This window comes from Piliocolobus tephrosceles, chromosome Y (assembly GCF_002776525.5).
Source record: "Piliocolobus tephrosceles isolate RC106 chromosome Y, ASM277652v3, whole genome shotgun sequence".
Classification (NCBI taxonomy): domain Eukaryota; kingdom Metazoa; phylum Chordata; class Mammalia; order Primates; family Cercopithecidae; genus Piliocolobus; species Piliocolobus tephrosceles.
The window spans coordinates 11,904,226-11,915,188 of NC_045456.1; the positions used below are offsets into that span (position 1 = coordinate 11,904,226).

Sequence of the window (10,963 nt, forward strand, 5' to 3'; positions counted from 1 at the left end):
TTGCCTGTACTCATCTAACAAAGGGCTAATATCCAGAATCTACAAAGGACTCAAACAAATTTACAAGAAAAAACAAACAACCCCATCAAAAAGTGGGCAAAGGATATGAAGAGACACTTCGCAAAATAAGACATTTATGCAGCCAACAGATACATGAAAAAATGCTCATCATCACTTGCCATCAGAGAAATGCAAATCAAAACCACAGTGAGATACCATCTCACACCAGTTAGAATGGAGATCATTAAAAAGTCGGGAAACAACAGGTACTGGTGAGGATATGGAGAAATAGGAACACTTTTACACTGTTGGTGGGAATGTAAACAAGTTCAACCATTGTGGAAGACAGTGTGGCGATCCCTCAGGGATCTAGAACTAGAAATACCATTTGACCCAGTCATCCCATTACTGGGAATATACCCAAAGGATTATAAATCATTCTGCTGCAAAGACACATGCACATGTATGTTTACTGCGGCACTATTCACAATAGCAAAAACTTGGAACCAACCCAAATGTCCATCAATGACAGACTGGATTAAGAAAATGTGGCACATATACACCATGGAATACCATGCGGCCATAAAAAAGGATGAGTTCATGTCCTTTGTAGGGACATGGATGAAGCTGGAAACCATAATTCTCAGCAAACTATTGCAAGAACAGAAAACCAAACACCGCATGTTCTCACTCATAGGTGGGAATTGAACAATGAGAACACTTGGACACAGGAAGGGGAACATCACACACTGGGGCCTGTCGTGGGGTTGGGGGAGGGGGGAGGGATAGCATTAGGAGATATAACTAATGTAAATGATGAGCTAATGGGTGTAGCACACCAACATGGCACCTGTATACATATGTAGCAAACCTGCACATTGTGCACGTGTACCCTAGAACTTAAAGTATAATAAAAAATAAAAATAAATATAAATAAATAAATAAATAAATTCAAAGAATTCGTCAAAAAACAATAATAATGATGGTTTTCCCAAAGCCCAATCCCTACCCTTGTTATCTCACATGGAACACCTTTGCTAGGTAATCTATCCAGTCCCATGGCTGTATCTATACTCGTATGCTAATGAATTCTAAATGTGTATCTCTCCTAAGAGCCTCAGACTCATCTTTACTCAACTAGGTCACATATACTAAGAGTTTACATGCTCACAATGGATTTAATTGTTGTTCACTCCCCTGTTCATACATTTCCAACTCAGCATCATATTTATCCAGTCTCCAAAGCTGGCCCCATAATCCAGGCATGAAATCTCATCAACTCTACCCCCAGGCAGCTCTAAAATCAACCTCTGCCTTCCATTCTTGTTACCAATGACACAGTCCTTCATTTCTCATTTGGACTATAATATTCTGCTTTAAGTTTTAAATTTTTTTCATTATAATATATCATAGTTCAGGTGCTTTTTAAATGAACAACAATTTCTTGACTCAGTCTTACCCTGTCCCAATCTGGCTTCCCACAAGCCACTAACTGAAACTACCACAGGTTTTTGATCATCTAGTAATTGTCTCAATATCTCTAGATAGTATGTGCTTTATGTGACGATTTCTTGGTTTATCGAAATAAGATATTTCTTTTACTTTTCTGGTACTAGAGATGAAGAATTAACCTACTTCCTTTACCCTCAGGTTTCCAGTAGCCCTTCCCAAAAGTCTGTATGTAGCCAAATATAAGGCAAGACTTTTGCTCAAAATTATCCCATAAAAAATAATGTCCTTATTAAGATTTTCATATTATAAGCAGTCTCTTAATTACTTAATTTCAAACAACAAATTACTATTTGGGGAAGACACAGTAACCTGAAATGACCTCAATCAAAGCTAGATTTGGATGTTTATAAAGGGAATCTGACATGACGGGGGATGGTAAATAAATTTAACACAGATTGAGTCATTATTTCCGGAGAAATGGTTTCAAACAGCAGTCCTGGATGCCATTGCATATAAGCCTTTTGTTAAAAATTACTTTATTAAAATACATTAAATGCTTATGTTGTGGAGCTCACTACGAATTAATGAGTAGATGTGAATTAGGATAAAATTTCTAATGGCAACATCAAATTCAGATTCAAAAAGTGCTGTAGTCAAACAACTTAGTGGAAGCAAATACGGCACTGTTTTCAAGTGGCTCCAGATGAAGGAGAAATGAATGCCAACGTGCATGTGTGGCATTTGAAAAAAACATGAAATATGAGAGTGAAAAAGAGCAATTTTGTATAACAGTGTAGTTTACATAACATGTTGTTTAAAATATACATATATAACTAAAATTTAAAATATCATAGGTAGACATTGGCTACTTCAACTCTTTCTTTAAATGTTGTATATTTAAGTTGAAAAAAGAAAAGTTGTTTCCAACCTTCTCATTTAGGAAAATGATGGTTTGACTCATATTCAGGGTCCACTTACATTTATACATGTATTATAGTTATATCTCCAGATTAAGACCTCCATTAGTCAGTGCTGTTACTGACAGCATTCTTAAGCATTCTAAAATAAGCGTCTATTTTCCTATTTTATGTTCTGTGCACCATAGGCAATGTCTCTTCGTTCTCTACTTTATAAGGGAAAGCAGTAATGTTCTCCCCTTCTCCTCCAACTCTTTTTCCCAGTCCTCACCAACCTGATTCTGTAACAAAACTTGTCTGCAATTTGTCCAACAAGGGTCACAAACTGTTGGTCCCTAAGTGAAAGACGATATAGTTTTGCTTGATTTAAACAGAAATTTATAATTTGAACGAGTTTCCCTGTATTTTAAACTGAGATTTCATGTGTAACAAAGGTCCCTATTTTCTTAATATTTCTATTGTGCTTTATTCTTTTGCTTTCTCAATGACATGAACTTCACCCTAGAATTCTCAGTCATCCAACTGTCTGGAGAGAGACCAGAATTTATTACAGAGGAAATTCAAAGACAGAACCTAAGGAAATATTCATCTTCTGATCTTCAAAAATAGACTTATGAAGCAGGACACTAATCCTCCAAAACTAGTGGTTATTCTTTTTTAAAAAATAATTTCAACTTTTATTTTAGATTCAGGGGGTACATGTGCAGGTTTGTTACATGGGTATATATGGTGATGGTGAGGTTTGGGATACAAATGATCCCGTCAGCCAGATAGTGAGCATAGTACCCAACAGTTAGTTAAACTATCTATTTTCTTGAGAAAAGATATTTCTAGTTTACTTCATATTTCTCTTAAGCTTGCCAAAGGCCAAGCTTCAAGGATCCAGCCTCATAGATTTCTATAATAGCCTGACAATAGGTAATCAATCAGTTTATCTCTGCCAGTATATCATATATAGTATGATAGTTGAAGGCCTCCTGTGCTGGTTAATTTTATGTGTCAACTTGACTGGGCCATGGGGTACCCAAATGTTTGGTCAAACATTATTTTGGGTATTTGTGGGAGGGTGTTTCTGGATGAGATTAACATGTAAATTGGTAGACTGAATAAAGCAGATTGTCCCACATAATGTGGGTGAGCCTCAGCCTATCAGTTTAGAGCCTGAGTAGAACAAAAAGGCTGAACCTCTGGCTACCTTCAAGTTGGGACATTGGCTCTTTCCTGCCTTCAGAAGGCTTCTTCATGGGGCTTGAGCCTGGCCGCTTTCAGATTAGACCTGCACCATTAGCATTTCCAAAATTGTCAATGCACTAACAGTTAAACAAGATTGACTTTTAGGTGTTGCTGGTGTTTTGTTGTGTTTTTCTTCAAACCAGCAGCAGAAGAGATTGGGAGAAGGCCATAATTACAGACTAAATAAAGTAATGGGATTCTTTTCTTCATATCCATTCTGTAGTGTGAAAAATAATTGCAACCTTGCAACATGCATAAAGATCCAGCTTTCTGGTTCTCTTGAAATTTGCTGTCTCAGAACAGTGGGCTAGCAATTCTGTAGGAAGGCACCCCTCTCAGTTCAGCAGCAGCAGCAGCAGCAGCAGCATTTCAATGGGGCACACACTTGCCAGTTTGACAGGCCCACCCCCTTCCAAACCACTCTCTCACTCACTCACAGTGCCTGTATGGTTCTGAATATATTTGAATTTGTGATTCCTGGTCAATGAGCCCATTCTAAAAGTTAAACACCAATTAACAGTGTTTACATATTGTTTCAATTAGGAATATGTTTAGCTGCAAATAACAGATACCTAAATAGCAGGACCTTCAACAAATAGAGGTTTCCTTTTCTCATATATCAGAAAGTCTGGTGTGGGCAGTTGCTGAAGTTGGATCAATGATATATGACACAATGTTGCAGAGGCTACTAGCTGTCTACCAAATGGCAATTTTCTCTTTTTTGTACTAGTTGAAACCTGAGATTATTTGAAGGGACAATGTAACAAGCTACAAGCAAGGTTTTTAGCCTTCCTTACAACTAGGAATATTTTAAATACTCTTGGACAATTTTAGGTTATAATAATCACAAATGGTGACTTCCAGGAAGGCAATTTTAATGGGGATAACACAGTTGGCATATATCTTCTTTACTGTGCTTTATCCTTTCTTCATGTCTGAGAATCAAAATATGATGGCTTGAGTACAGACGGCCATATTGAGAACAGGAAGCTTAGGGTCACATCCAAAAGATGACAACGCAGAAAGCCAAAGGATCATTGGTCCCTGTTCATATGATGTCGCCATCAAAACAACCCTGGACTACCCACTCTGGACTTAATAAAGTTATAAATTAAGCCACTCTCTTATAATATTTTATTACTAGCAACTAAGTATAAATTTGATTGATACACTGTTGACACACTGTCCATGCATCTGTAGCTCTTTTGGCCTTTTCATTAAAGTTTTAAAATTTCTACTACCTTGCTCATGGCAAGAATATGGAGAAAGGGTAATGATCTGTCACAGGCACAGCTTTTTGATTCCCTTAAACACAGAGTAAGCACCACGACATTATTCAGGCACTAAATGGCTGCCTTATCCGGTTGTGATTGGAAGTAGGAACAGACAAATTCTTCATTAAATATGGACTACTACATATCTTCTTAGAAGTCTTGCTACTTGGTACAAATAAAGATGGCATCTATGCAAAACAACCACTGGAACTCAGAAAATGCCAGTGATGTTCAAGTCCAGGTTCTTCCAGTTCCATGTCCCCAACTACCCTTTGCTATGAAATGACTCGGTTTTCTTATCTACTTCCACCCATTCAAATTAAAGCAAATTACTCATTTGAACTAAACTAAACTAAATCACTCATTTGAACAGTGCACAGATGCATGAAGATCACATGGCCATGAGTATTCAATAAGATACACACTCACACTCATCCAGATGACTGGGGAAAAAAGAATTATACCATATATATGATATAATATGTATAATTTATATATGGTATCATTTAGGTATAAAACGTATAATTTATAAAAGGTATATTATATATATAATTTACATATATATAAAATACACCTTTTATATATCTTATATACATATTTTATATATGTTATATACATATATATATATAATTTACATCTAAATAAAACACAAAAATTTTAAATTCTTGTGGCAAACTTGGCATGCCCCAGGAATTCACCCTTCTTGCAGGCCCAGTTTGCCACACATTGTCCAAAACAGTTCATGGCACCTCCTCCTCCTACCTTTCTCTGAGCCTTGTATGTACCTCTCTCACTGTGCTTGCATTTTGTAATACACTTTGTTTTCTAGCCTCTTTCCTCTTTGAGAACCTTTTAAGGTCAGCAACTGCTCTTCTTTATTTCCTTACAGACAGATCTAATTATTTAACACTGGATAAATGTTCTATTAATACTAGTTGATTTGAGTGAAGCTCTAGATAGAATTTATCACACTTTGAAGGAGGCCCATTGGTAAGATAAATCTGAAATTATCTGTACTTGTAATTTGTAAAACATGCCAAAAAGAGAAACCTATTAAAAAGTACTCAAGCCTTTAGGAACTTGACTTTGATGACCTACAAAGATGACTAAAGAGAATATATAGTTCCCCTTGACAGGTATTTATTATTTATCCTTCCTGTCAGAAATCATAGATTTTATTTATCCTTCCTGTTCAATTAGCATCAAGAGGTATAATGATTGTTAAAGGTCCCTAATGTCTTTTTGCCCCCTCCTATCCTCCTCCTTTAGGGCAGAGTGGATGAGCTCATTTGCAGAGAAGCTTGCCAGGCTCTGCATATGGTTTGTAATATAAATAGATCACATCCTAGGCATATCAGCAAGACAGAAGATGCTTGCCCTCCCCAAAGTCTGCTGAAATAGAAATTCCCACCTTAAAAAGTAGGCAAGCCACCTCTACTTTCTGCTTCTCAGGGACTTTAAGAATGTGTTGTGTGAATATTTCAATCTTTGGCAAACTTAGATGAGTCCTGGACTATCCAAAAATAAAATATTCTAAAACTAAAAACTAAATGGCAGTCCTGTTTAATTTGAGATTTTCACCTATAATTGAACTTTGTGACTACATGCTTATTAAGAGCAACTGAGGTTCATGATCTGGATTATAATCTATTGCATTAGCTTAAACATATATTGATCAGATTCTATTTTGTCTTTTATAAATAGAACCTAATAATTTGACTTACCTATCATACAAGTCTCTATTAAAAAACAAAAATGAATCCATGAGGTAAAGGTGACAATAAAACAAAATGATTCTGAGCTACACAATAGTCTTAGCTTTTATTTGAAATAGTTCAAGACTCATAAGAACTTGCAAAAATAATACAGAGTTCTGTGTACCCTTCATCCAGCTTTCCTAAATGAGAACATCTTACATAACTATAGCACATTGTCAAAAAGAGGAAATTGACATTGGTGCAATAGTATTAACTCAACTAATAATCTTATTTGGATTTCACTCCTTTTCTATGCTCTTTTGGTGGGGGGGGGGTGCAGTGTATGTAGTTCTATGAAATTTTATTACATGTTCAAATTTGTGTAACCACCACTACTATCAGGATACATATTGTTTTTAAGCATTTACAGAAGTCCAATTAAGTATTAAACACTGATAAGCACTTCTACATAACCTCATAAGGTAAGTTTATTATCCTCATTTTGAAGTGAGAAGACTTAAAAGGAAAAAAAGCAGACATTTCCCTTTCTTTTGGTATTTTATTATCATGTGACTGAGAGACACATTTGTTTAACGACATTAATTTCAATATGAGTGATTCAATTTTTTAACCTTTATATTGAGCCTTTATCAAGCCACAGCTCTTCAATTTTTAAATGTATAAAGAGAGTTCACACAATCCTTTCACTATTTTTTTTTTTTTACTACAATTAGGCATGAGATGAGTGAAGAGACCACACACACAAAGAAGACACATCCTGCAGCTCAGGATGCTAAAAACTGCATCTCTCAAGTACTTTTGCTTTTCCTCAAAACCATAGAAACTCTATTTCTGTTCTTGTTTTTTTCCTGCACCCAGACCATAACAGTTTTATCCTTTGAGAGTTATTTCTAAAAATAAAATGAGAAAGAAGAAGAAACATGTAAAGGTCTCTATCTTTGGTTTCCCAATGCTATTTTTAACCACTTTTTTTTTTTTTTTTTTTTTTACCATTCACTACTAGAAAACACTCCATCCATTGCATCACCCTCAGGCTCCATGCATTTAGAGCCTGGTTTACCCCATCCCTTTAACCACCACTGAAAATCCTATCAACAAAATATTGTGGAGCTCACTGTGGCTCAGCCCTGATCTCTGGATCTTTACCTCCTGTCCACACTCCACCTCTGGCTTTCAACAAATGTTAAACCAAGTCTAGTCTAGACCGTTGGGACCCAGCAAATGAATTGTTCTACTTACTGACTACTTCTTTGTCTCTTTTCCCATTTTCTCCTTCTCTTTCTGATTTCCAAAGCTGGAGTCATGAAGGACCACGCCTAAAATAGTGATGGTCAACCAAGGATGACTTTCACCCTAGGGGATGTCTGGCAATGTGTGGAGATATTTTGGGTTGTCACAACTAAGGGGAGTATGCTATTAACATTTACTGGGTAGAGACTAGGGATGCTGCTCAACATCCTACAACGTACAGGACAATCCCTACAATGAAGAATTACTCCACCCTAAAGGTCAATGGCCAAGGTTATGAAATCCTGCCCTAAAAGATGCCATGATGTACTCAGATTCAGTCTACATGCTAATGGCCCCCAAATTTCAATATCTAGTCCTGCCATCTCTCTGAATTCCAGATTTCTATGTCCAGCTGTCCCCACTTACGTCTATTATGTGCCCCAAACTGAACTTGTTCACAGCTAAACTCTTGATGTTACCCACACTCCTACTCTTTCCCCAGTCTTCCCCATATTGCTGATGGTGCCACCAAAGTTGTCACCTTCTATTCAAATTGTGATTTTATGGAAATCATTTGGTACAGGCATACTACGATTAAAATGAAAGAATAGTGGAGCTCTTAGGAACCTCATCTGGGAAAGCTTTTAATACATACCTAAACCTATACATTTAATTTGATGTTAGAGCCAGAATAAGAACTATGGTCCCTTAAGCTTCCCCATATTTGGCTTAGCTCCTTAGGTAAAATATGTAGCTCAGTTGCTTTCACTTCATTATTTTCATAAGTTGTTAGAAAGGCAGTTTTGTACAGTGCAAGGATGAGCAAACTATTACCTGTGGGTCAAACCTGGGTTGCCACCTGTTTTTATATGGCTTATGAACAGAATGATTTTACCATTCTTATGTGATTGAAAAGAACCCCAAGGAACAATAATAATTCATGATATGTGCAAATTATATTCAATTCTGATTTTAGTGTCTACAAACAAAGCTTTATTGGAATATAGCCACATTCATTCATTTACGAATTGTCTATGGCTGCCTTCGTGCTACAAGAGCAGAGTGGAATAGCTGCAACACACACCGTATGGCTGGCAAAGTTGAAAATATCTACTATTTGGTCTTTTACAGAAAAGGTTTGCTGACCCCAGTAAAGTGATATGAGCTCAAATTTTAGAATTTAAATAGGAAAAGAAAAGAAATACAGAATCCAGTTTTGTCTCAGCTAGCAGTGTGATCTTTGAGTATGATCCAATGTCTGTAAGCCTCAGGTTAAATGGGATAATGATACTTTCCTTGAATTGTCAGGAGTGTTAGAAGTAATGCCTGTAAAGATTTGGAATATAGTAGGAACTCAACAAATACTAGCAATAAATAGTAATACTAATTATTATTAGCATAAACTTAGCCCTCAAAATGTCCCCTTTGGCATTCTTTCAGAGTTCTTGTGACAAATGCCTTTTTCTAAAATCCAAGCAAATATGTAACTTGAAATGAATGCCTTTAGTCCCTTGCATCCGTTAGGTGATGACAGAACAGGTTTCTATCACATCATGGGTTGACAGCAAACTGGAGTGAAGTTAATATCTTTATAATTCACATGTCATCCCACCCAATCATGAATTCCCTCAGTAATTAGTTTCCTGGAAATTGTCTCCTGAGTGATAAAGGTGACAATATCTGAAATAGGAAATAGTTGAGACCTATCCAGTCTCCTTTTCAACTTTCCTATGTCAAGAACATCAGAAAACAAGTTTAGTTAATAGAAAACAAGAAGAACCAGAAATAAATTAGGAAATGGCACATAGAAACAGTCCCAACCAATCAGACCCAACTCTTTTAGATTTCCTAAAAGGCACTGACAGTAGCCATAGAAGCAGAGACTGGCCTTGATTTTTGATTGGCCTCCCCACAAACTTCCAGGCAATAGAGATAGGGGCATGCCTGATACTCACCTCATCAGTGGCCTCCGTCAAGACCTTGGCCTCTGCCCTGACCACCACCTCCAATCCTTCAGGAGATTCTGCCATCCCTGGTGGAGTCTCAGTCTCAGGCTTGCCTCCTGGCTTACATCTCATTCCCGGAGTGGAAAAGAGGTCAACTCTAGCTCTTTTTCTTTGTGTGACCCCATCCTTTCCCCATCTTGCACACTGCCATTTTCTCCTGCTCTCTAAGGCAGATTTTGCTGAGTAAAGAGTCACTTCCAGCCTCCTTAGATTTCCTTTTCTCACTGAATTCCCCTTTTTATGGCACTTTCTGGGATGATCCACATCCCTCACGAGTGACAAGGCACAGGGTGTCATCCTGCTAATTAACATATGGCCTAATTATGGCTGCGTTACACTTTAGAAGACAGATTTAAAGCCTGAAGTGACCTAAGTAATTAGAAGTGGTAGACAGAAACAAATGAAAGCAGCAGCAATAAGGTTAGGGTGGGCAATGACTTGGTCATGTCCTGTGAGGTTGAAAAGGTCCAGAGGACAGTGAAAAACAATCAACCATGACTCAGATACATTGACACCCTGGGATCAGCTATAAGCTTTACAAGCATCAAATGTAGGGCAAGATGGAATTTTCTTTCCTCTGTCCCACCTTCATTCTCCCCTCTACCACCCCTGGTGCTGAGGTGGTGTTTGGTAAGATAGATGAAACAAATTAGAAAAATTCATGCCCACAAAGTTGAATTTTCATATGGTGCTGCAGTAAAGATGGGGTGGGGGATAGGGGCTGGTAGCTTAACTGACGTTCTGAAGCTGACATGTTCTAGGGTCAATCTAGTGAGTGGTAGGGGCAAGAGCAGGACAGACAAAGATATGATGCATGTGTAGGTTTACATCTTAGTCCCTTTTGTGCTGTTACAACAGAATACCTGAGACTGGGTAATTTATAATAAGTAAGTTTATTCTCACAGTTCTGAAGGCTGCAAAGTCCAAGATGAAGGGACCAGCATTTGACGAGGGCCTTCATGCTGCATAATCACATGGCAGATAAACAAAGAAAGGGTAAGAGAGAAGGAGGGGGCCAAAGTCATCTGTTTGTAAGGAGCCCTCTACAACAATAAGGAGTCCCACTACTATGTTAATAAGCCAGCTACCACAATAATGGCATTAATGCATTCCTGAGGGTGGTGCCCCATGAC

General features: G+C 37.4%; 1 protein-coding gene across 2 annotated transcripts in view; it reads right to left on the reverse strand.

Moving 5' to 3' along the window:
* Window positions 1-10,056, reverse strand: part of FRMPD4 (FERM and PDZ domain containing 4) — a 996,955-nt gene extending 986,899 nt beyond the window's left edge. For both annotated transcript variants that reach the window (XM_031934991.1, XM_031934992.1), the window contains exon 1: window positions 9,780-10,056. The gene's annotated coding sequence lies outside the window, so the exon portion shown is untranslated. The remainder of the gene's footprint in view (window positions 1-9,779) is intronic.
* Between the last annotated feature and the right edge of the window lie 907 nt (window positions 10,057-10,963).